Source organism: Petromyzon marinus, unplaced genomic scaffold (genome assembly GCF_048934315.1).
Source record: "Petromyzon marinus isolate PM22_M1 ecotype Great Lakes invasive population unplaced genomic scaffold, UKy_Petmar_22M1.pri1.0 PM_Scaffold_76, whole genome shotgun sequence".
NCBI classification, from domain to species: Eukaryota; Metazoa; Chordata; class Hyperoartia; order Petromyzontiformes; family Petromyzontidae; genus Petromyzon; species Petromyzon marinus.
The window spans coordinates 332,517-359,578 of record NW_027423684.1 but is presented as its reverse complement, the minus strand read 5'-3'; the positions used below and the strand labels follow the sequence as shown (position 1 = coordinate 359,578).

Genomic DNA, 27,062 nt, shown 5'->3' with positions numbered 1-27,062 from the left:
CTACACTCCCTCACACTTACACTTCCTCACACACACCTACACTCCCTCACACCTACACTCCCTCACACTTACACTCCCTCACACACTCACACCTACACTCCCTCACAACTACACTCCCTCACACTTACACTCCCTCCCACTTACACTACCTCACACTTACACTCCCTCCCACTTACACTACCTCACACCTACACTCCGTCACACCTACACTCCCTCACACCTACACTCCCTCACACTTACACTCCCTCACACCTACACTCCCTCACACCTACACTCTCTCACACCTACACTCCCTCACACTTACACTCCCTCACACCTACACTCCCTCACACTTACACTCCCTCACACACACCTACACTCCCTCACACCTACACTCTCTTTCTATACCTATATCTTTGTCTATACGTGATATGACTGTACGTAGACCTGTATCCTTTCTGATACGATATCCTCTCTAGTACCTGATATAGTTCTAATATCCTTCTTACATACCACCCCCCCCACTCCCTCACCCCCACTCACCCCCCCACTCCCTCACCCCACACCCCTCACACCACCACCTCCCTCACCATTACACTCGCTCACACCTACACTCCCTCACCCTACACTCCCTCACCACTCCACCTACACTCCCTCAAACCAACACTCCCTCACACTTATACTCCCTCACACCTACATCCCTCACACTTACAATCCCTCACACCTACACTACCTCACACCTACACTCCCTCACACCTACACTCCCTCACACCTACACTCCCTCACACTCTACACTCCCTCACACTCCCCTCACACCCTCACTACCTCACACCTACACTCCCTCACACCTACACTCCCTCACACCAACCACTCCCTCACACTTACACTCCCTCACAAACTCCCTCACGCCTACCTCCCTCACACCTACACTTCCTCACACCTACACTCGCTCACACTTACACTCCCTCACACCTACACTCCCTCCCACTTACGCTCCTCACACCTACACTCCCTCACACCTACACTCTCTCACACCTACACTCCCTCCCACTTACACTCCCTCACACCTACACTCCCTCACACCTACACTCCCTCACACCTACACTCCCTCACACACTCCCTCACACCTACACTCCCTCACACTTACACTCCCTCACATCTACACTCCCTCACACCTACACTTGCGCACACCTACACTCCTTCACACTTACACTCCCTCACACTTACACTCCCTCCCACTTACACTACCTCACACTTACACTCCCTCCCACTTACACTACCTCACACCTACACTTCCTCACACCTACACTCCCTCACACCTACACTCCGTCACACCTACACTCCCTCACACTTACACTCCCTCACCTACACGCCCTCACACTTACACTCCCTCACACACTCACACCTACACTCCCTCACACCTACACTCCCTCACACCTACACTCCCTCACACCTACACTCCCTCACACCTACACTCCCTCACACTTACACTCGCTCACACTTACACTCCCTCACACCTACACTCCCTCACACCTACACTCCCTCAAACCAACACTCCCTCACACTTATACTCCCTCACACCTACAATCCCTCACACTTACAATCCCTCACACCTACACTACCTCACACCTACACTCCCTCACACCTACACTCCCTCACACCAACACTCCCTCACACTTACACTCCCTCACACACTCCCTCACACCTACACTACCTCACACCTACACTCCCTCACACCTACACTCCCTCACACCAACACTCCCTCACACTTACACTCCCTCACAAACTCCCTCACGCCTACACTCCCTCACACCTACACTTCCTCACACCTACACTCGCTCACACTTACACTCCCTCACACCTACACTCCCTCCCACTTACGCTCCCTCACACCTACACTCCCTCACACCTACACTCTCTCACACCTACACTCCCTCCCACTTACACTCCCTCACACCTACACTCCCTCACACCTACACTCCCTCACACCTACACTCCCTCACACACTCCCTCACACCTACACTCCCTCACACTTACACTCCCTCACATCTACACTCCCTCACACCTACACTTGCGCACACCTACACTCCTTCACACTTACACTCCCTCACACTTACACTCCCTCCCACTTACACTACCTCACACTTACACTCCCTCCCACTTACACTACCTCACACCTACACTTCCTCACACCTACACTCCCTCACACCTACACTCCGTCACACCTACACTCCCTCACACCTACACTCCCTCACACCTACACTCCCTCACACTTACACTCCCTCACACCTACACTTGCGCACACCTACACTCCTTCACACTTACACTCCCTCACACTTACACTCCCTCCCACTTACAGTACCTCACACTTACACTCCCTCCCACTTACACTACCTCACACCTACACTTCCTCACACCTACACTCCCTCACATCTACACTCCGTCACACCTACACTCCCTCACACCTACACTCCCTCACACTTACACTCCCTCACACTTACACTCCCTCACACCTACACTCCCTCACACTTACACTCCCTCACACCTACACTCTCTCACACCTACACTCCCTTACACTTACACTCCCTCACACCTACACTCCCTCACATCTACACTCCCTCACACTTACACTCCCTCACACCTACACACACCTACACTTTCTCACACTTACACTTCCTCACACTTCCACTCCCTCACACCCACACTCCCTCACACCTACACTCACTCACACTTACACTCACACCTACACTCCCTCACACCTACACTTCCTCACACTTACACTCCCGCACACCTACACGCCCTCACACCTACACTCTCTCACACTTAAACTCCCTCACACCTACACTCCCTCACACTTACACTCCCTCACACACTCACACCTACACTCCCTCACAACTACACTCCCTCACACTTACACTCCCTCACCTACACGCCCTCACACTTACACTCCCTCACACACTCACACCTACACTCCCTCACACCTACACTCCCTCACACCTACACTCCCTCACACCTACACTCCCTCACACTTACACTCCCTCACACCTACACTCCCTCACACCTACACTCCCTCAAACCAACACTCCATCACACTTATACTCCCTCACACTTACAATCCCTCACACCTACACAACCTCACACCTACACTCCCTCACACCTACACTCCCTCACACCAACACTCCCTCACACTTACACTCCCTCACACACTCCCTCACACCTACACTACCTCACACCTACACTCTCTCACACCTACACTCCCTCACACTTACACTCCCTCACACACTCCCTCACGCCTACACTCCCTCACACCTACACTCCCTCACACCTACACTCCCTCACACTTACACTCCCTCACACCTACACTCCCTCACACTTACGCTCCCTCACATCTACACTCCCTCACACCGACATTCTCTCACACCTACACTCCCTCCCACTTACACTCCCTCACACCTACACTCCCTCACACCTACACTACCTCACACACTCCCTCACACCTACACTCCCTCACACTTACACTCCCTCACATCTACACTCCCTCATACTTAAACTCCCTCACACCTACACTTGCGCACACCTACACTCCTTCACACTTACACTCCCTCACACTTACACTCCCTCCCACTTACACTACCTCACACTTACACTCCCTCCCACTTACACTACCTCACACCTACACTTCCTCACACCTACACTCCCTCACACCTACACTCCGTCACACCTACACTCCCTCACACCTACACTCCGTCACACCTACACTCCCTCACACCTACACTCCCTCACACTTACACTCCCTCACACCTACACTTGCGCACACCTACACTCCTTCACACTTACACTCCCTCACACTTACACGCCCTCCGACTTACAGTACCTCACACTTACACTCCCTCCCACTTACACTACCTCACACCTACACTTCCTCACACCTACACTCCCTCACATCTACACTCCGTCACACCTACACTCCCTCACACTTACACTCCCTCACATCTACACTCCCTCACACCTACACTCCCTCACACTTACACTCCCTCACACCTACACTCTCTCACACCTACACTCCCTTACACTTACACTCCCTCACACCTGCACTCCCTCACACCTACACTCCCTCACACTTAAACTCCCTCACACCTACACTCCTTCACACACTTCCTCACACACACCTACACTTCCTCACACCTACACTCCCTCACACCTACACTCCCTCACACTTACACTCCCTCACACTACACTCCCTCACACCTACACTCCCTCACACCTACACTCCCTCACACTTACACTCCCTCACACTTACACCCCCTCATACCTACCCTCCCTCACACCTACACTCTCTCACTCCTACACTCCCTCCCACTTTACACTCCCTCACACCTACACTCCCTCACACTTACACTCCCTCACATCTACACTCCCTCACACTTACACTCCCTCACACCTACACTTGTGCACACCTACACTCCCTCACACTTACACTCCCTCACACTTATACTCCCTCCCACTTACACTACCTCACACTTACACTCCCTCCCACTTACACTACCTCACACCTACACTCCTTCACACCTAAACTTCCTCACACCTACACTCCGTCACACCTACACTCCCTCACACTTACACTCCCTCACACCTACACTCCCTCACACTTACACTCCCTCACACACTCCCTCACACCTACACTCCCTCACACCTACACTCCCTCACACCAACACTCCCTCACACTTACACTCCCTCACACACTCCCTCACACCTACACTACCTCACACCTACACTCCCTCACACCTACACTCCCTCACACCAACACTCCCTCACACCTACACTCCCTCACACCTACACTTCCTCACACCTACACTCCCTCACACTTACACTCCCTCACACCTACACTCCCTCCCACTTACGCTCCTCACACCTACACTCTCTCACACCTACACTCTCTCACACCTACACTCCCTCCCACTTACACTCCCTCACACCTACACTCCCTCACACCTACACTCCCTCACACCTACACTCCCTCACACACTCCTCACACCTACACTCCCTCACACTTACACTCCCTCACATCTACACTCCCTCACACCCCCCTACACTCCTTCACACTTACACTCCCTCACACTTACACTCCCTCCCACTTACACTACCTCACACTTACACTCCTCCCACTTACACTACCTCACACCTACACTTCCTCACACCTACACTCCCTCACACCTACACTCCGTCACACCTACACCCCTCACACCTACACTCCCTCACACTTACACTCCCTCACACCTACACTTGCACACACCTACACTCCTTCACACTTACACTCCCTCACACTTACACTCCCTCCCCACTTACAGTACCTCACACTTACACTCCCTCCCACTTACACACCTCACACCTACACTTCCTCACACCTACACTCCCTCACATCTACACTCCGTCACACCTACACTCCCTCACACCTACACTCCCTCACACTTACACTCCCTCACACTTACACTCCCTCACACCTACACTCCCTCACACTTACACTCCCTCACACCTACACTCTCTCACACCTACACTCCCTTGCACTTACACTCCCTCACACCTACACTCCCTCACACTTACACTCCCTCACACCTACACTTCCTCACACTTACACTTCCTCACACTTCCACTCCCTCACACCCACACTCCCTCACACCTACACTCACTCACACTTACACTCACACCTACACTCCCTCACACCTACACTTCCTCACACTTACACTCCCGCACACCTACACTCCCTCACACCTACACTCTCTCACACTTAAACTCCCTCACACCTACACTCCCTCATACTTACACTCCCTCACACACTCACACCTACACTCCCTCACACTTACACTCCCTCACCTACACGCCCTCACACTTACACTCCCTCACACACTCACACCTACACTCCCTCACACCTACACTCCCTCACACCTACACTCCCTCACACTTACACTCCCTCACACCTACACTCCCTCACACCTACACTCCCTCACACCTACACTCCCTCAAACCAACACTCCATCACACTTATACTCCCTCACACCTACACTCCCTCACACTTACAATCCCTCACACCTACACTACCTCACACCTACACTCCCTCACACCTACACTCCCTCACACCAACACTCCCTCACACTTATACTCCCTCACACACTCCCTCACACCTACACTACCTCACACCTACACTCCCTCACACCTACACTCCCTCACACTTACACTCCCTCACACACTCCCTCACGCCTACACTCCCTCACACCTACACTCCCTCACACCTACACTCCCTCACACTTACACTCCCTCACACCTACACTCCTCCCACTTACGCTCCCTCACATCTACACTCCCTCACACCGACATTCTCTCACACCTACACTCCCTCCCACTTACACTCCCTCACACCTACACTCCCTCACACCTACACTCCCTCACACACTCCCTCACACCTACACTCCCTCACACTTACACTCCCTCACATCTACACTCCCTCACACTTAAACTCCCTCACACCGACATTCTCTCACACCTACACTCCCTCCCACTTACACTCCCTCACACCTACACTCCCTCACACCTACACTCCCTCACACACTCCCTCACACCTACACTCCCTCACACTTACACTCCCTCACATCTACACTCCCTCACACTTACACTCCCTCACATCTACACTCCCTCACACTTAAACTCCCTCACACCCACACTTGCGCACACCTATACTCCTTCACACCTACACTCTCTCACACCTACACTCCCTCACACTTACACTCCCTCACACCTACACTCCCTCACACTTACACTCCCTCACACACACCTACACTCCCTCACACTACACTCACTCACACTTACACTCACTCACACCTACACTCCCTCACACTACACTCACTCACACTTACACTCACTCACACCTACACTCCCTCACACCTACACTCCCTCACACTTACACTCCCTCACACCTACACTTCCTCACACTTACACTCCCACACACCTACACTCCCTCACACCTACACTCTCTCACACTTAAACTCCCTCACACCTACACTCCCTCACACTTACACTCCCTCACACACTCCCTCACGCCTACACTCCCTCACACCTACACTCCCTCACACCTACACTCCCTCACACTTACACTCCCTCACACCTACACTCCCTCCCACTTACGCTCCCTCACATCTACACTCCCTCACACCGACATTCTCTCACACCTACACTCCCTCCCACTTACACTCCCTCACACCTACACTCCCTCACACCTACACTCCCTCACACACTCCCTCACACCTACACTCCCTCACACTTACACTCCCTCACATCTACACTCCCTCACACTTAAACTCCCTCACACCGACATTCTCTCACACCTACACTCCCTCCCACTTACACTCCCTCACACCTACACTCCCTCACACCTACACTCCCTCACACACTCCCTCACACCTACACTCCCTCACACTTACACTCCCTCACATCTACACTCCCTCACACTTACACTCCCTCACATCTACACTCCCTCACACTTAAACTCCCTCACACCCACACTTGCGCACACCTATACTCCTTCACACCTACACTCTCTCACACCTACACTCCCTCACACTTACACTCCCTCACACCTACACTCCCTCACACTTACACTCCCTCACACACACCTACACTCCCTCACACTACACTCACTCACACTTACACTCACTCACACCTACACTCCCTCACACTACACTCACTCACACTTACACTCACTCACACCTACACTCCCTCACACCTACACTCCCTCACACTTACACTCCCTCACACCTACACTTCCTCACACTTACACTCCCACACACCTACACTCCCTCACACCTACACTCTCTCACACTTAAACTCCCTCACACCTACACTCCCTCACACTTACACTCCCTCACACACTCACACCTACACTCCCTCACAACTACACTCCCTCACACTTACACTCCCTCACCTACACGCCCGGTTTTACACTCAACATTTAGAATCAACGTCACGTGTTTAGAGAATTTGACTGCTTCTCATAGGTTTTTTCGGTAAAGTCACGTATGTAGAAATACAATAAAATAATATTGAAACAAAAACAATAACGACGTTTCGATCACAACACAAGCGATCTTCATCAGGTGTCAAGAACAAATCATGGAGGTAAATACAACAAGAAGATGAGAGAATTCAACAAACCCAAGAAAACATTATGTGAAGCTTCTGTGTATGTGCAAGATGTGCTTGTTTCAGCTGCCGCGCTCTCTCTGGCCCCTCCCCCCAACCTTATTTCCTATTTAAGGCTTCTGTTCATCCCTCCAGCCCCCCTCTCTCTCTCTCCTTGCTTCCCTGTCCGTCTTTCCTCCCTCCTTGCCTCTTGTGAGCTTGTATATGTATTTCTACTGACTGTGTACCTCGTATTTTTTTCATTCTATGCTGGTATGTGCAATCCAGAGGTTGAACACGAAATTTAACACTCTTCTGAAATTCGTGGTCCGCCAGGAAGTGTCTGTGTTGTTGGCCTGACTGGTTGTGCTTCACATAATGTTTCTTAGGTTTGTTGAATTCTCTCATCTTGTTGTATTTACCTCCATGATTTGTTCTTGACACCTGATGAAGATCGCTTGTGTTGTGATCGAAACGTCGTTATTGTTTTTATTTCAATATAATTTTATTGTATTTCTACATACGTGACTTTACCGAAAAAAACCAATGAGTAGCAGTCAAATTCTCTAAACGCGTGACGTTGATTCTAAATGTTGAGTGTAAAACCGGAGCACCCGGAGAAAATCCACGTGACCACAGGGAAAGAGAGAGACACGCAAACTACAAATACACAACAGGCGTCAGGGTCGGGATCGAACTCACGTTCTCCTGTATACCAGGCGTGGTAGTTAACATCTCCTAGCCACCATAGTGCCCAGAGCGCCATCATCCTGTGCGAGAGACACCGATTGACTGATCGATTGATCGCCCCCGGCGATGTTCAAGTCCACCTCTTGAACGGTGCAGGCCCAGAGCGCCATCATCCTGAGCCGGGGGATGGGGGGGGGGTTAGACGGCGGTCATGGAGAGGGGGGGGGGTGCAAGGGTTGAGGGTTAGGTGACGGGCAGTGGGATTGAAGTGAAGGGATTGCTAGAGGGGGCCAAACGGGCTGGAGAAGAGATGGAGCTGATGCGGTACAAGATGATGTGGAGCTGAGTGTACTTGCCGATGACTGGTACCAACGGTATCAAGATCGGCCTCCGTGTGTATATAATCAGCACGTGTAATCTGTGTGTGTAATCTGTGTATGTAATGTGTATGTGTAATCTGTGTATGTAATGTTTGTGTAATGTGTGTGTGTAATCTGTGTATGTGTAATCTGTATGTGTAATCTGTATGTGTAATCTGTGTATATGTAATCTGTGTATGTAATCTGTTTATATGTAATCTGTGTATATGGATTCTGTACGTGTAATCTGTGTGTGTAATCTGTGTATGTGTAATCTGTACGTGCAATCTGTGTGTGTAATCTGTATGTGTAATCTGTGTGTGTAATCTGTATGTGTAATCTGTGCATATAGATTCTGTACGTGTAATCTGTGTATGTGTAATCTGTGCATAAAGATTCTGTACGTGTAATCTGTGTGTGTAATGTGTGTGTCATCTGTATGTGTAATCTGTGTATATGGATTATGTACGTGTAATCTGTGTATGTAATGTGTGTGTGTCATTTGTATATGTAATCTGTGTATATGCATTCTGTACGTGTAATCTGTGTGTGAATGTGTATGTGTAATGTGTATGTGTAATCTGTACGTGTAATCTGTGTGTGTAATGTGTGTGTGTGTCATCTGTATGTGTAATCTGTGTATATGGATTCTGTACATGTAATCTGTGTGTGTAATGTGTGCGTAATCTGTATGTGTAATCTGGGTATATGGATTCTGTACGTGTAATCTGTGTGTGCAATGTGTGTGTGTAATCTGTATGTGTAATCTGTGTATATGGATTCTGTACATGTAATCTGTGTATGTAATGTGTGTGTCATCTGTACGTGTAATCTGTGTATGTAATGTGTGTGTGTAATGTGTATGTGTAATCTGTGTATATGTATTCTGTACGTGTAATCTGTGTATGTAATGTGTGTGTGTCATCTGTGTATATGTATTCTGTATGTGTAATCTGTGTGTGTAATGTGTGTGTGTGTGTAATGTGTATGTGTAATCTGTGTATATGGATTCTGTACGTGTAATGTGTGTATGTAATGTGTGTATGTAATGTGTGTGTAATGTGTATGTGTAATCTGTGTATATGGATTCTGTACGTGTAATCTGTATGTGTAATGTGTGTATGTAATGTGTGTGTGTAATCTGTATGTGTAATCTGTGTATATGTATTCTGTACGTGTAATCTGTGTATGTAATGTGTGTGTGTAATGTGTATGTGTAATCTGTGTATATGTATTCTGTACGTGTAATCTGTGTGTGTAATGTGTGTGTGTAATCTGTGTGTGTAATCTGTGTATATGCATTCTGTACGTGTAATCTGTGTGTGTCATCTGTATGTGTAATCTGTGTATATGGATTCTGTACGTGTAATCTGTGTATGTAATCTGTATGTGTAATCTGTGTATGTAATGTGTGTGTGTGTGTAATCTGTATGTGTAATCTGTGTATATGGATTCTGTACGTATAATCAGTGTATGTAATCTGTGTGTGTAATGTGTATGTGCAATCTGTGTGTGTAATCTGTGTATATGGATTCTGTACGTGTAATCTGTGTATGTAATGTGTGTGTCATCTGTTTGTCTAATCAATATGTGTCATCTGTGTGTGTGTAATCTGGAGTGTAATCTTTGTACGTATGTGTGTGTAGTCTGTGTGTGTACTCTGTACGTGTAGTCTGTGTGTGTGTAATCTGTACTTGTAACGTGTATGTGTAAGCCGTGTAATGTGTGTAATCTGTGTGTATGCAATGTGTGTGTGTAATCTGTATTTGTAATGTTTGTGTGTAATATGTGCAAGTAATCTGTGTGTGTGTACAATCTGTAGTGTTAACGTGTGTGTGTAATCTGTTCGTGGAATCCGTGTGTGTGTAATCTGTGTGTGTGTGTAATGTGCCCGTGGGGAGCAGTAGTGTCGCGGTTACAGGCTATACGTGGGATCTTTGTGTGTAACCTGTGTAATATGTTTGTAAATGTGTGTGCAATGTGTTTGTGTAATCCGTGTTTGTATAATCTGTGTTTGTGGGGGTGTGTGCGGTTTATGACTGTGTGATATCTTGAAACCAAGGTTGGTGCCAAAGAGCACAAGTCACGCACAGGTGACTGACTACGATGATGAGTTCAGCGGGGAGACAAAGGTGACTGGGTGTGGTCCCAGCCACACCACGCCAAATGGGGGCTCGCTGACAGCGGTCGTCTCGACGGCCTGCACAGCTGCATAGCAGCAAGTTTGTTGAACTTCTTTCGTGCCCAATGTAGCCACCCGTGCTCATCGCGGGTGCAGGCGCGGACCCAACAAGCTAAACACAAAACGCAGCTCTAAAGAAGTGAGTTTTGTCAATCTAGATGGCGATTTTAAAGTGCACAGCTCCCAGCTGATTCCTTTTTTGGGAAGGAAGAGGCGTTCCAGACGGCCGCAGAAAGCGTGTCCGCAAGCGCCACGCGATGCGGTGACCGCCGCCGTCGTCTGTGTGAGATGGCAGCAGCCGGAAGCCACCGCCACCGCCACCGCCGCCGCCGCCGCGAGGATGGCCACTGGAGTCGACGTGGGAGGGGAGGGGGGGTGGGCACTTTGGCCGATCAGACATCATCAGTGTGAGGGACCGCCACACCATGTGAAACCACTGTTGGGTTTGTGACAACAGCACGATGATGATGATGATGATGTTGGGGGGAGTTTTCAGTTTTCACGTTTGGCGGGGGGGGGGGGGGTGCGCACTGAAGGCCCCCAGTGGCTCGCGGTGGCCTTAGCACACGAAGAACACTCGCTGGCTTCATTCTCCTTGACGAGATGATGCAGGCTGCAGAGCGATGCTGCGGGCAGCAGGTGGCAGTGCGGTCACGGTGCTACCGAGGCCACGCGGTGGCCTTCCCTCTGCGTCTGTGTCCCTGTGTTTCAGCACTTGCGCCAACAGTGGGCTACGGGATATTTGTCTTCGTGTACACGCGTGTGTGTGTGTCTGTGTGTATGTATGTCCGTGTGTCTCATCGTGGTCGTATAACCTGGTGCGGTGGGTAAAATAAGCGCCACTGGGGAGACAAAGGCGGCCGAGTGTGGTGCTGGCCACACACCCCCTCGTGTGACGTCCCGGCCTGCGTAGGTGCTCGCTCACAGCACTTTCCCCAGCAGTATGCTAAGGCTACACGGGGGATCTTTGTCTTTATAGCGATAAACATGCCGCGCTACGAACCCAGTGACCCGAGTTCGATTCCCGCTCACGGCCAACACGTTTTGTCCGGGGAACTCGCGGTTTTCTCTGCCGTGTGTACACCACTCACTATCCCCAGTTGGACGTTCCACTGTAAGGACGGCAGAGCTTGGACAATTGTTGGCGAGCAACTCTGGGCCTTCCTTTCCCGCTTGCCTGTGGATTTTCTCGAACCCCTGAATCACCCTCCTCCCTGCCGCGTTGCGCGCCACGTGAAAGTCTCGGCCGGGCGAAATTTTCCCTCGCCGCTTTCTAATCGTCGCTCCCTTGCCCGCGCCCAGACCGACCGGGCCTCCTGGACGTGGGCCCCGTGGAGCGGATGCAGGAGCGCGTGCTGCAGGCGCTCGACCTGCAGCTGAGGCGCAGCCACCCCAAGAGCTCCTTCCTCTTCCCCAAGCTGCTGCAGAAGCTCTCCGACCTGCGCCAGCTGGTGGCCGAGCACGCCCAGATGGTGCACGACATTCGGCGCACGGAGGCCGACACGGCCATGCCGCCCCTGCTGCATGAGATCTTCAAGGACATGTACTGAGGCACCCCCCTTGGGTGGGGGGAGCCCCCTCGGCTGTACCCGCCCCACCCCCGCATTCTACCCCCCTAGACACACAACCCCCACCCCCGCTGCCCCTCGGTGGAAGGCTTTGACCTTCGGAAACTGAACTCTCTGAAAGTAAACACAACGGGTGGCGTGAGTGTGGGGGGGGGGGCGAGCGGGGAGGGAGGTGGACGTCTAAACAGTGGCCCCCACCACCGCCACCACCACACAGCCACCACCGGAGGAGGGGGTTGTGGGAGGTCCCCACCCCCCAACTGCCACTGAGCGGGGCAATGGCTGTGGTCCGGGAAGTCGCAAACTCTGTTCGTGAGCCTGCGTTTGCCACCAACGAAGAATACGTTATGATGCTGTTGCTGCTGCTGCTGATGATAATGGTGGTGATGACGATGGTGATGGCTGGTGATGGCAATGGTTATAGTATTGATGCTGCTGACAATGGTGAAGATGGTGATGATGCTGCTGATGACAATGGTGATGATGGCATCGGGGGTGGTGATGATGGCGATGTTTGATGGTAACGTTTTTAGAGTGGTGATTGGTGATGGACGTGGTATTGATGATGATGATGTTGCTTGTTGATGAGAGGAAGATGATATTGATGACGACGATGGGGATGATGACAGGACACGTGATCTCACGCGATGCCATCTCCAGACACCTACGACCACATCACCTGGAGTGCGCCAGAAGCGAGGAGAGATTTTACGTTGAGCCTGCCCAGTGGTGCTGGCGTCAGACAGACATTGTGGGGGCTGCCTCGACCTTCGTCGACTCGCACGGTGTCTCGATTTGAACCGACGCTCGCCCGTGTCACGTTGGGCATGCACGCACACGTGTACACACACGTGTACAGGATCTCGATCTTAATGCGAACCAGCATCGCGCGTCTCATGCATCACGCCGTGGCTTCGTTTGGCAATCACCGTGAATTGGGGGCGGAGGGGCGGACGAGATGGAGGGAGCGTGGGGCGGAGGGGCGGACGAGATGGGCAAAGCGGCGCCCGAGACGGAAGAGCAGGAACAGGAACCTTCGACTCGAGGCCCACGGCCACAACTGGACGGCTTCCCCTTTCACTTTCTTCTCTGCCCGGTTCCGCTTTATGTTGGGGGCGGGGTGGGTGGGTGGGTTCAGCCACCAGCGCCGTCATGAAGGACGCGTAAACATTCACCCCCCCCCCCCCCGCGGCATCGTGGTAAAAATAATCCGGGCAACGCGACAGAGTGAAGAACGGCCAGTTCCATGTGACATCCGGGGGGGGGGGGGGGGGCGGAGGGTGACACGGGGGACAGCGGCTTGGCTACCGAGGGGTGGGCGGAACCATCGCCACAAATGGAACTCTTCAGGGACACTACCGGCTATGGATGTAAACGCATCTCCTCTGTACCGGGGGTGCTTGGGGCGGGGGGTTGCCACCTCCGAGTTCACAAAAACCGGGACGTATCGTGTGCAAGAGGATATCGCACACGGCCACGCAGGTGCACCCATTATTCTGGAGTTGTTGATGCCTCATTACTTATCGGAGCTTCCGTTGTTGCTCTCGCTCGATGTCTGTTCGGAACGCTGCTCGGCGGGCTTGGGAGTCCGGGGTTCCACGGCGTTGGGCGAAAACCGTCGGAGTGGCAAAGCCTGCCCGATAATAATCCCGTACGATTCAACTCTCTTTGTCCCACGTTGAAATAATCCTGTCAGCTGCGTTGCGAAAACGAGACTGACGCGACGAGGCGAAGTGGATGCGGCGTGGCCGAAATGACTCCCAACGATTGGTGGGAAATGGTGCACCGCGTGCATCATCATCACCACCATAATCACCGTCATCACCACCGCCATCACCATCACCACCATCACCACCGCCATCACCACCATCACCACCGCCATCATCATCACCACCACCATCACCACCAAGGCGACCACCACTATCACCACCATCACTATCACCACCATCACTACCACAACCATCACTACCATCACCACCACCACTACCACGACGGTTCTCATCAAACTGACAGAAGCGGGGGTAGGGGGTGTGGGGGGGGCTCGGCTCTCCCAGGAGGACGTCAGAGCTGCCTCTTCAATAACGAGAGGTCGATCTCGGGGGGAAACCCCGGGACAGGTGGCAACCCTAAGCACAGTCCCTGCGTGCGTTCACCTCGCCATCTCCGCACGCCGAGATTCGGGAGGAGGTTGCGGATGTGGGACTCTAGAGTCGAGATTTATCATCTCAGGGAGGGAGGGGGGGGGGGTGAGAGTCTGCCTCCTTCGTTTCGTGTCGTCTCGGTTGCGTCGTTTTGTCCGATTGTTGGTGTCGTTTGTTCCGTCTGCGTTGATGTCGTTCCGTCTGCGTTGGTGGTGTCGTTTGTTCCGTCTGCGTTGGTGGTGTCGTTTGTTCCGTCTGCGTTGGTGGTGTCGTTCCGTCTGCGTTGGTGTCGTTCTGTCTGCGTTGGCGGTGTCGTTTGTTCCGTCTGCGTTGGTGGTGTCGTTTGTTCCGTCTGCGTTGGTGGTGTCGTTCCGTCTGCGTTGGTGGTGTCGTTTGTTCCGTCTGCGTTGGCGGTGGTGTTCCGTCTGCGTTGGCGGTGTTGTTCCGTCTGCGTTGGTGTCGTTCTGTCTGCGTTGGCGGTGTCGTTCGTTCCGTCTGCGTTGGTGGTGTCGTTTGTTCCGTCTGCGTTGGCGGTGTCGTTTGTTCCGTCTGCGTTGGTGGTGTTGTTCGTTCCGTCTGCGTTGGCGGTGTTGTTCCGTCTGCGTTGGTGATGTCGTTTGTTCCGTCTGCGTTGGCGGTGTTGTTTGTTCCGTCTGCGTTGGTGGTGTCGTTCCGTCTGCGTTGGTGGTGTCGTTCCGTCTGCGTTGGTGGTGTCGTTCCGTCTGCGTTGGTGGTGTCGTTCTGTCTGCGTTGGTGGTGTCATTTGTTCCGTCTGCGTTGGTGGTGTCGTTCTGTCTGCGTTGGTAGTGTTGTTCTGTCTGCGTTGGGAGTGTTGTTCCGTCTGCGTTGGCGCTGTCATTCTGTCTGCGTTGGTGGTGTCGTTCTGTCTGCGTTGGCGGTGTCATTCCGTCTCGTGATTCCCGAGCCGATTGTCCGGCAACTCTGCGGGTGCCTCCGCGTGCCGGGTTAAAAGTAATGAGAAGAACCGACACTCGTTCGCGGGCGCGAAAATACTCTATGCAATGTACCTGGAGCCAAAAACTAATTGATGTAAATAATCGATCATTAATCGATGAATAATCGCTACCCCCGTATTCTCCGGAGTATAAGACACGATCCGGAAAGTAAGACGCCACTCCGGGTGTCTTCCCTGTGTAAATTAAGTTAACACCGTACACAGCTACCGGAGCATAAGACGCACTCCCAAACGTTTGTTTTAACGTAGCGTGACGGGGGGCAGGGGGGGGGTTATTGAGTGCGTCTAACAATCCATAGATTATTCTCATTGTCTATCGCTGGGCTCTTGGGGGGCGGGGGGAAGGAAGGGGGGGGGTGATGCTGTGAAGGAGCGAGGTGTAGACTTGTGCACCACACACACGTCCCGTGTATTTGTACATATCGCAGCGAGACCAGGTGCTGTTGATGATGACGGGAACAATGGAGCAATGCAAGGAACTAAAAGAGGAGGTGGGGATGATTGACGACCTTGGGTGGTGGCCTCGGTTACTTTCACCGGTGATGGTGGGCGGGTGAGTGGGCAAGTGAGTGGGTGGGTGAATGGGTGGGCGAGTGGGTGGGTCAATGGGTGGGCGAGTGGGTGAGCGGGTGGCCGAGTGGGCGAGCGGGTGGCCGAGTGGGTGAGCGGGTGGGTGAACGAGTGGGCGAGTGGGCGAGCGGGTGGGCGATTGGGTGAGTGGGTGGGTGGGTCAATGGGTGGGCGAGTGGGTGGGTGAGTGTGTGGGCGAGTGGGTGGGTCAATGGGTAGGCGAGTGGGTGGGTCAATGGGTGGGCGAGTGGGTGGGTCAATGGGTGGGTGAGTGGGTGAGTGAGTGGGCGAGTGAGTGGCTGAGTGGTTGGCCGAGTGGGTGGGCGAGTGGGGGGCCGAGTGGGGGGCCGAGTTGGTGGGCGAGTGGGTGGGCGAGTGGATGGGCGAGTGGGTGGGCGAGTGGGTGGGTCAATGGGTGGGCGAGTGGGTGGGTCAATGGGTGGACGAGTGGGTGAGCGGGTGATCGGGCGGGTGAGCGGACGGGTGAGCGAGTGAGCGAGCGAGTGAGCGAGCGAGCGAGCGAGTGGGCGGGCGAGTGTGCAGGCGAGTGGGTGGGCGAGTGGGTGAGTCTGCGGGCAAGTGTGTGGGTGAGTTGGGCGGGCGAGTGGGTGGGTGAGTGTGCAGGTAAGTGGGTGAGTATGCGATCGAGTGGGTGAGTCGGGCGGGCGAGTGGGTGGGCGAGTGGGTGAGTCTGCGGGCGAGTGGGTGAGTGTGTGGGTGAGTTGGGTGGGCGAGTGGGCGAGTCTGTGGGCGAGTGTGTGGTCGAGTGGGTGGGCGAGTGAGTGAGTGGGTGGGTGAGTGTGCGGGGAAGTGGGTGAGTGGGTGGGCGAGTGGGCAAGTGTGTGGTTGAGTTGGGCGGGCGAGTGGGTGAGTGTGCGGGCGAGTGGGTGAGTGTGCGGGTGAGCGAGTGGGTGAGTGTGCGGGCGAGTGGGTGGGTGGGTGAGTGCTTGAGCGGGTGAGTGGGTGGGCGAGTGGGTGAGTGTGTGGGTGAGTTGGGTGGGCGAGTGGGTGGGCGAGTGGGCGAGTCTGTGGGCGAGTGTGTGGTCGAGTGGGTGGGCGAGTGAGTGAGTGGGTGGGTGAGTGTGCGGGCGAGTGGGTGAGTGTGCGGGTGAGCGAGTGGGTAAGTGTGCAGGCGAGTGGGTGGGTGAGTGCTTGAGCGGGTGAGTGGGTGGGTGGGTGGGTGAGTGGCAAAATAGGGAGCGGTTAGTGGTAGCGGTTAGCTCCGCACTGCGCCACGAACCCTGGCGACCTGATGTTCGACTCCCGCTCACGACCAACATCGGCAATGATTATCTGAACCCATCCTGGGCCTCCCCTAGGTCGACTCGGCCTCAAGTGCGTCCATTGACATGGTGCGTTGTGTCAGCATCACTACTGGGGGAGACAAAGGCGGTCGGGCGTGGATCGAGTGGATTGGATAGAGAGATATTGCGTGGTTGAATATTATCCATAACACACGGACTCCTCTACTTACGAATATATGTGAATTACGAACTTTCAGAGATATGAACAAACCTGTCCGTGTGTCCAGTTGCCTGTTCGGACCGAGAGTCGTGAGTTCAACCGCCATGCAATAGATGGCGGTAGTGACATCTACAGAACATGAAGAACCGAACATGAAGAACCAGTGGCATCTACATCCACAGAACATGAAGAACCAGTGGCATCTACATCTGTAGAACCAGTGGCATCTACATCTGCAGAAGATGAAAAACCAGTGGCATCTACATCTGTAGAACATGAAGAACTAGCGGCATCTACATTTGCAGAACGTGAAGAACCAGTGGCATCTACATCTGTAGAACATTAAGAACTAGTGGCATCTACATCTGCAGAACGTGAAAAACCAGTGGCATCTACATCTAAATGAGATTATATAACTTTTAATGCCATTCCCGGGTTAAGTGTACACGCCATACAACATGTTTGGAATCGACAGGAGTAAAGTTGGACTTACGAACGAATCGACATATACGAACAGACATATGGAACCCAACTAGTTCCTAAGTAGAGGAGTCTCTGTAGATTTTGTTGGGTTACATCGTGTGAATATAAATGTGTCGTTAAACCCACCACCACCCGACACAGCCAATTAGTAAGGTGTGTCACGTAAACAAAACGTGGCCAATTCGTTACCAGTACAGCACACAGCGGTTGTGTGTTGGAGAGTAAACCCACTGCAGCATTTACAATATGAGCCCCGTGACGTTCCGCCTGTAATTACAACTCAGCATCATCAGGCGGACAGCCACAGAGCTGTGGATAAATCCTCCTCCTGCCCGGTTCTTGAATAGCGGGACATGACGTGAGATCATTACTTGTGAATCAGTGTTGCGAAGGCCAGGGCGCGGGGGTGGGCGGGGGTGGTGTTTAATGTTTGCGTAAAAATTACAATGCTTCGCGCGTGTGTGGGGTTCTAGTAGGAAGGAGGAGATGATGAGACGTCAGCCAGCCGGAGGGGCGGCATTGCCGGCCGGGAATGTGAGTGCCGTAGGCTTTGCATAGACCGACCAGTAGCAAAACTAAATAATTTTTTCAGTACTCTTTGGTTCTATTCGGTAAAGTCACGTAAAAAAACAACAACAAAAAAATTCACGACGTTTCGGCCACAACACAAGTGGCCTTCATCAGGTGAAGGGAGCAGACTGTCTAGAGGACAGCGCTGGAGTGAAACAGAGCCAAGCTCAGACCGCGACCTTTAAGCAGTGTGAGAGGGAGCAGAGCGCCTTGACAAAGGAATTAGCATAAAAAATAGCATTTAATTGGAGGACTTAGCATGATGAACGATGTACAGGGGGGGAGCAAGTGTCGACCGCACTTGCTGGCCGACACGTCGCGGCATTTTTTATTTATTATTTTGATTATTATTTTTTGTTGATTTTTTTTACGTGACTTTACCGAATAGAACCAAAGAGTATGGATCCTTGCAGTCACGAAAGCTTCAAATCTAGAATTATTTTTTCAGTGTTATTGTATACCAGATAAGCGCCCTGGCTCTCACAAAGCAGATGGCTTGACGAAGTGGCTGCTGATATCATCGCACGTCAATGTATTGCAGCACAAATAATACTCTAAACCCCACGATGTTGATTCTAAAACGTGGAGGGGGAAAGCTGGAGAAGCCGGAGACGAACAAATCCACACGACCGCGGGGAGAGAGACGCCGCAAACTACAAATATACAGCAGGGTTCAAGGTGGGGATCGAACCCACGGCATCCTGCCTACCAGGCGAGGTAGTTAACATCTCCTAGCAACCGTGGCAGCAAGCGCGGAGGCACGAGGTGCACCCCCTCCCCCCGTTGGTGGCCAAAGCTACGAGCTGCCCCCCCCCCCCTGACAACCACCATGGTATTTGATTTCAACAACGGCATCAAAGAACAACAAAAAAGTTATTGACAACGCAGTTCACGTAATTTTTTTAAAAATGAAAATGAGTCCATTTACGTTCCACGTTTTATTTAAATTCAGTTAAGAGCAGTAACGTGATGTTACAAAGAGGTAACTAGGACTATGGAGCTGTGGTGGCTGCATTTTGTGAAGATGGAGCGCCTCCTACAGCATTAAATGTTTGCGACCGTGAGCGTACGGATGATGTGATTAGGGCAAGAGGAGCCGCGATGTCTCATAGCCTCTGGGGTGCGACCGTGCGAGACAAATCAAATATTGGGGCCTCACCTTGCCGCACCCCCTGAGCTGATAATGTAGTCACTACGTCACTGATAATGTGGTTACTACGTCACTGATAATGTAGTTACGTCACTGATAATGTAGTCACTACACCACTGATAATGTAGTTACTACGTCACTGATAATGTAGTCACTACGTCACTGATAATGTAGTCACTACGTCACTGATAATGTAGTCACTACGTCACTGATAATGTAGTTACTACGTCACTGATAATGTGGTTACTACGTCACTGATAATGTAGTTACTACGTCACTGATAATGTAGTCACTACACCACTGATAATGTAGTTACTACACCACTGATAATGTAGTCACTATGCCACTGATAATGTAGTTACAACGTCACTGATAATATAGTTACTACGTCACTGATAATGTAGTTACTACACCACTGATAATGTAGTTACTATGCCATTGATAATGTAGTCACTACGTCACTGATAATGTAGTCACTACACCACTGATAATGTAGTTACTACGTCACTGATAATGTAGTTACTACACCACTGATAATGTAGTTACTACGTCACTGATAATGTAGTTACTACACCACTGATAATGTAGTCACTACACCATTGATAATGAAGTTATTACGTCACTGATAATGTAGTTACTACGTCACTGATAATGTAGTTACTACACCACTGATAATGTAGTCACTACACCATTGATAATGTAGTCACTACACCACTGATAATGAAGTTATTACGTCACTGATAATGTAGTTACTACGTCACTGATAATGTAGTTACTACACCACTGATAATGTAGTCACTACAGCACTGATAATGTAGTCACTACACCACTGATAATGTAGTTACTACGTCACTGATAATGTAGTCACTACACCACTGATAATGTAGTTACTACGTCACTGATAATGTAGTTACTACGTCACTGATAATGTAGTCACTACACCACTGATAATGTAGTTACTACACCACTGATAATGTAGTCACTACAGCACTGATAATGCACTGTGTAACAATGTTTTTTGTTCCTGGGTAGTAAGTGTTATTTCCTAATTGCTTATGCCTCAAAAGTAGAGAAGATGGAAATCATTATCCACAAACTTTGCTTTTGTGACCAGGACAGTGATATTTTGTAATTTACATATTTTCCAGAACATTCCAGAAAGATTCAGTGCTGAGTAAACTTGGAGTAACTTCTAGAACATTCTAGAACTTTCCAGTAATATAAATAGTAGTATAAATACAGGGGCCTTAAGCCCACCAGTTCATTTTAGTTCCAGCTGCCTAAGTGCATACATATCTGCATTTTTCCGAGATGGCATCAAGCGGCTGCAAGCATCCGGCAGACGCATTTTGCTCTGTCTGTGGCCAATTTATCAAGACAAGAGCGAAAAAGCACTCTGTGGAAGCATCTGCTAAGATGTGTGAGGACTACAAGCCATATTTCGACATGCCTGTCGAGGATCAAGACAAACCCTGGGCACCTTATTTCACCTGCGAGCAATTAAAAAAAAACTCTGCACGGTAAGATGGACAATTGTTGCTCGTAATTTTATGTTATGAAATTTGTAAAAAAAAAAGAATTGTAAAAGTTTTACATTTGAAAATGTTTTACAATTTTCAATGTTGTTGAAAAAATATAACATATGAAAAATGTTGCGAGAATCTTACAGTCATGGGTGAAATATATATATTTTTGTAAGATGGTACAGAGGGGAAAAGAGAGCCATAAAGTTCGCTATCCCAAGAATTTGGCAAGAACCCACTAACCACTGAAGCAACTGCTACTTCTGCATGGTGGACCCTTTCAAACGTATGACTGTCAAGAATGCACCTGCTATCACTTTCCTTCATCCATCGCCCCGGTGCCACAATGCCATGAGCTACCCGTACCCACTCATCCGGAGAGAGAGCAGCAAGTCAGAGAGCGAAGAAGACGTTGTAGATCCAGATGACAATTTCAGAGGTGGAGCTGAGGAGAGAAACCCATACTACCCCAACCAAAAAGACCTCAACGACTTGATCAGATATCTTGGTCTCACCAAGCCCAATACCAAGCTTTTGACGTCTAGGCTCAAGCAGTGGAACTTGTTGGATGAAAGTGTGCAAATCGCACATAATTTTCGACCTTGTGATTGCCCAGGGGTAGCGGTGCCGGCGACGACGGCGGAGGTGACAGTGATGACGATGATGGCGGTGATGGCGTTGATGTCGAAGTGCGGACGAGCTGCGATTCCGTCACCGGTAATCTGATGCCACCTGGCAGGGGATAAGAGAATCAGTTTAATTATTTAGTTTTCGTGTCTATTTAACTGTGGCATAATTATTTGTTGCCGCGTGTGATTTCAATGTCTGATATGCAACAAATATTGTGCCAAATATAACCAGAATTGTGCTGTTCAGGTTATGCATTGGGTGGCGTGTCGAGACGTGAAGCATCCATTTGGAAATATTTTCAGCGAGCAGTGCACATTTGTGACGGCGAACGACCCTCGGGATCGGACATGACAAAACTACTCCTGAGAATCTGTTATCCGATTGGTTGAGTAATGGAACCGGTAATCGGTAGGGAAATCAATCACTCAAATAAAACATATAATCAGATATCGCAGCTCTAGCGGTGAGTGGTGCAGGGTGTAGTGGTGGTGAGCGGTGCAGGGAGTGGTGGTGGTGAGTGGTGCAGGGTGTGGTGGTGAGCGGTGCAGGGTGTGGTGGCGATGGTGAGCGGTGCAGGGTGTGGTGGCGATGGTGAGCGGTGCAGGGTGTGGTGGTGAGTTGTGGTGAGTTGTGGGGAGTGGTGGTGAGTTGTGGGGAGTGGTGGTGAGTTGTGGGGAGTGGTGGTGAGTTGTGGGGAGTCGTGGCGAGTACGCCACCGCTCACCTCCCCGTGCGTGGGACCTCTCTCTGTGCCACGTTCCGCGTGCGAACCGCACAGCGAGCAGCACCGCCCCAACGAACGGGAGGAGGAGGAGCAGGAGGAACTGGAGGGATCCTAGGAGTGCGCGTGGGGGAGGGACATGGAGAAGAGAGCCAGCAGAGCGGCTTAGGACAGACATTACGGACTCGACTCCCCAGCGACTTATACCCTGGGATTCATTTTCTAAATGCTGCTAGGCTGGCTTGCAAGTAGGGACTATTGGTATAAGGCACTACCACTACAACACAAGGTATCCCTGGTCCACAATAATCCTATATTATTGTACCATGCAATCCTATCTTGGGTAGCGAAAACAAGTCGTTGCCTTATGGACAGACCCCCCCCCCCCCACCATAGGAATGTGGAATTTCCACCGCTGGTTCTCAGCTGCAAACCACAGATGAGTACCTCTGTAACTCTCATTCGAGCCGGAAATCACTTTGCCTTTAAAAAATATATATATTTGTATTATATTATTCCTACACGTGTTTACCGTGGAAAGCCTCACTATATCTTCCTTCCTTTGGAGGGTCCTGCCAAGTTTCCGCAGTAAGGGGGCAGTAATTGCTCTGCACAATGCCAATTGATTAACTCGACCGACTTTCAGACCTCATTCCATTCTCCTTCTCTCCCCCCTCCTCCGCTCCGAGCATAGATGGACTCGTCCGCCTCAACAACCGCTAGTCGCTGTCCGTGGTGCTAACGTTAAGACAAAAACGCCACTTTTTTCAAAAATACATTCTTGCTGTGGTTTTCACACCTGATGATGATTGCTTGTGTTGCAATCGAAACGTCGTGAGAATGTTATTGTTTTATTTTATTATTTCCCTTCTACGTGACTTTACCGAAATAACCAAGAATATCTTCTTTGGTTCTTTCGGTAAAGTCACGTAGAATGAGAATAAAATAATAAATTGATAAAATAAAATAACACAATATTCTCACGACGTTTCGGCCACAACACAAGCGGCCTTCATCAGATGAAGGGGACGAGACTGTCTGGAGGACAGCGCTGGAGTGAGAAAGCCACGCTGAGATCACGACCTTTAAGCTGTGTGAGAAGAAACAAAGCGCCTTGACAAAGGAATTAGCATATAATTTAGCATTGAAATGGCTGAGTGATTAGCTTGTGACTGGTCACAGAAAAGGTTATGTTAAAGTTAAAGCATACACATCCGCAAAGGCACCCCTTGACAAAGGAATTAGCATAGGATTTAGCATTGCAATAGCTAAGTTAAAGTATACACATCCGCAAAGGCACTCCTTGACAAAGGAATTAGCATAGAATTTAGCATTGAAATAGCTGAGTGATTAGCTTGTAACTGGTCACAGAAATAGCTATGTTAAAGTCAGAGCATATACATTCACCGAGGCACCTAGTACAAATCAAACAGGAGAATTTAGCATTGAAATAACTAGGCGAATTTAGCATTGAAATAACTGAGTGATTAGCTTGTGACTGGTCACAGAAATGGCTATTTTGAAGTTAAGGCCTACACATCTGAGCTATTCACAGTAACTGGGTATACAATACAATATATAATGAATACTATATAGTGAACCAATAAAAAATACTAAAATATAAATTACCTCAATGTTATCAATAAACTCTATATTCTCCAATCAGCTAAGCTACCAACAATAAGTTGTTATATATCACAATGCTATATGGCGAAAAAATGGGTGGATTCTTACCCTCAACTTTAGCACCACGGATAGCTACGGGCCCCGTTCAGACGGACGAGTTCATCCATGGTCGGAACAGAGGAGGGAGAGAGACAGCTGCGAGGCGCTATTATACTCCATGTTGTAAACTATACCATTAACCGTGGTGCGAGAGGTATTAAGAGTCAATGCCAGCGAAAAAGCTGCGGTCTGAAGGTAATCGTAAAATACAATTAATTAAGAACGGAAATGGTTTAAAACATCTTTCCAATGGTTACTAAGCCAGAATCCATCTTCTCGGTTGAAACTGTCCCCCATTTTTCGCCATATAGCATTGTGATATATGACGACTTATTGTTGGTAGCTTAGCTGATTGGAGAATATAGAGTTTATTGATAACATTGAGGTAATTTATATTTTAGTATTTTTTATTGGTTCACTATATAGTATTCATTATATATTGTATTGTATACCCAGTTACTGTGAATAGCTCAGATGTGTAGGCCTTAACTTCAACATAGCCATTTCTGTGATCAGTCACAAGCTAATCACTCAGTTATTTCAAAGCTAAATTCGCCTAGTTATTTCAATGCTAAATTCTCCTGTTTGATTTGTACTAGGTGCCTCGGTGATTGTATATGCTCTGACTTTAACATAGCTATTTCTGTGACCAGTTACAAGCTAATCACTCAGCTATTTCAATGCTAAATTCTATGCTAATTCCTTTGTCAAGGAGTGCCTTTGTGGATGTGTATACTTTAACTTAGCTATTTCAATGCTAAATTCTATGCTAATTCCTTTGTCAAGGGGTGCCTTTGCGGATGTGTATGCTTTAACTTAACTATTTCAATGCTAAACTCTATGTTAATTCCTTTGTCAAGGGGTGCCTTTGCGGATGTGTATGCTTTAACTTTAACATAGCCTTTTCTGTGACCAGTCACAAGCTAATCACTCAGCCATTTCAATGCTAATTTTTATGCTAATTCCTTTGTCAAGGCGCTTTGTTTCTTCTCACACAGCTTAAAGGTCGTGATCTCAGCGTGGCTTTCTCACTCCAGCGCTGTCCTCCAGACAGTCTCGTCCCTTCACCTGATGAAGGCCGTTTGTGTTGTGGCCGAAACGTCGTGAGAATATTGTTATTTTATCAATTTATTATTTTATTCTCATTCTACGTTACTTTACCGAAAGAACCAAAGAAGATGAATCCTTGCAGTCACGAAAGCTTTATATCGAAACCAAGAATATGTTGTGGGTTTACTCTCCAACACGCTATTTGGTGTGTTTTGTTTACGTGACAAACCTAATTGGATGTCGGGTGGTGGCGGGCTTAACGACAGATTTCTATTCACGCGATCCAATCCACAGTCCTCTACTATGGACAATATTGGTCGCGAAAGCCTACTCCGTTTCGTTAAACTTGAAAAGATCAGATTGTAGTCGTTTACGAACGATGCCCGAACGTGAAGCGAGTGGCGAGCCTGAGGCCTTGCGTACGAAGAGGCGGCTCCCCACACTCGGAGCGGCAGAGCAGCAGCAGCAGCGGCGGCTGGGCGCTGATCCACGCCGGGCCACAGAGCAGCGCCGCCAACCCCCCCCCCCTAGCCATGCGGGCAGCAGCAGCAGCAGCGCCGCCAACCCCCCCCAGCCATGCGGGCAGCAGCAGCAGCGCCGCCAACCCCCCCCAGCCATGCGGGCAGCAGCAGCTGGGCCCCCACGTTCGCCTGCAAACTGCTCACACGACGAGGCCATTCACCTGGGGTCGTCGCGATGAACGGTCGCGATTCGAATTGGTAATCGATTTCTCTCCACCCCCCCCCTCCCCCGTTCACTCTCTCTACTTCGTATTTTATCTTCTATCGATCTCGCGTGCCCACTGTTGCTCGCTCCATCGGCATCAATGTCAGGTGAGATAAAACATTTTCGCGAGCCGTTGGCCCCAATCTTCCCCACGGTCGCGATTCGATTCATATAGTTGCAATCGATGTCTCTCGGTTAGTGTTAACGTGAGTCGATTATTAATCATGTGTCATTCTGTCTCCGTTTACAAACAAAACAATTGAAAAATAAACAGGGGACGTCTCATGGCGAACCCTCATCGATAGGACAGCCGCAGTTGGGAATTCAACCAAATAGCGCTGCGAACCTGAGTGGATCAGGGTGCGATGAGGCCTCGATTCGTTGAGA

At 50.2% G+C, this 27,062-nt stretch overlaps 1 long non-coding RNA gene and 1 pseudogene across 1 annotated transcript; one reads left to right on the top strand and one right to left on the bottom strand.

Moving 5' to 3' along the window:
- The first annotated feature begins 12,665 nt into the window (after positions 1 to 12,665).
- Positions 12,666 to 14,028, top strand: LOC142923829 (peroxisome proliferator-activated receptor alpha pseudogene; annotated as a pseudogene).
- A 7,801-nt stretch (positions 14,029 to 21,829) lies between these two features.
- On the bottom strand, positions 21,830 to 27,025 carry LOC142923833 (uncharacterized). Its single transcript, XR_012940877.1, has 3 exons — positions 26,632 to 27,025; positions 23,178 to 23,288; positions 21,830 to 22,556 (listed from the first exon to the last, which is right to left on the bottom strand). It is a non-coding gene; the product is annotated as an uncharacterized LOC142923833 (long non-coding RNA).
- Positions 27,026 to 27,062: the final 37 nt, after the last annotated feature.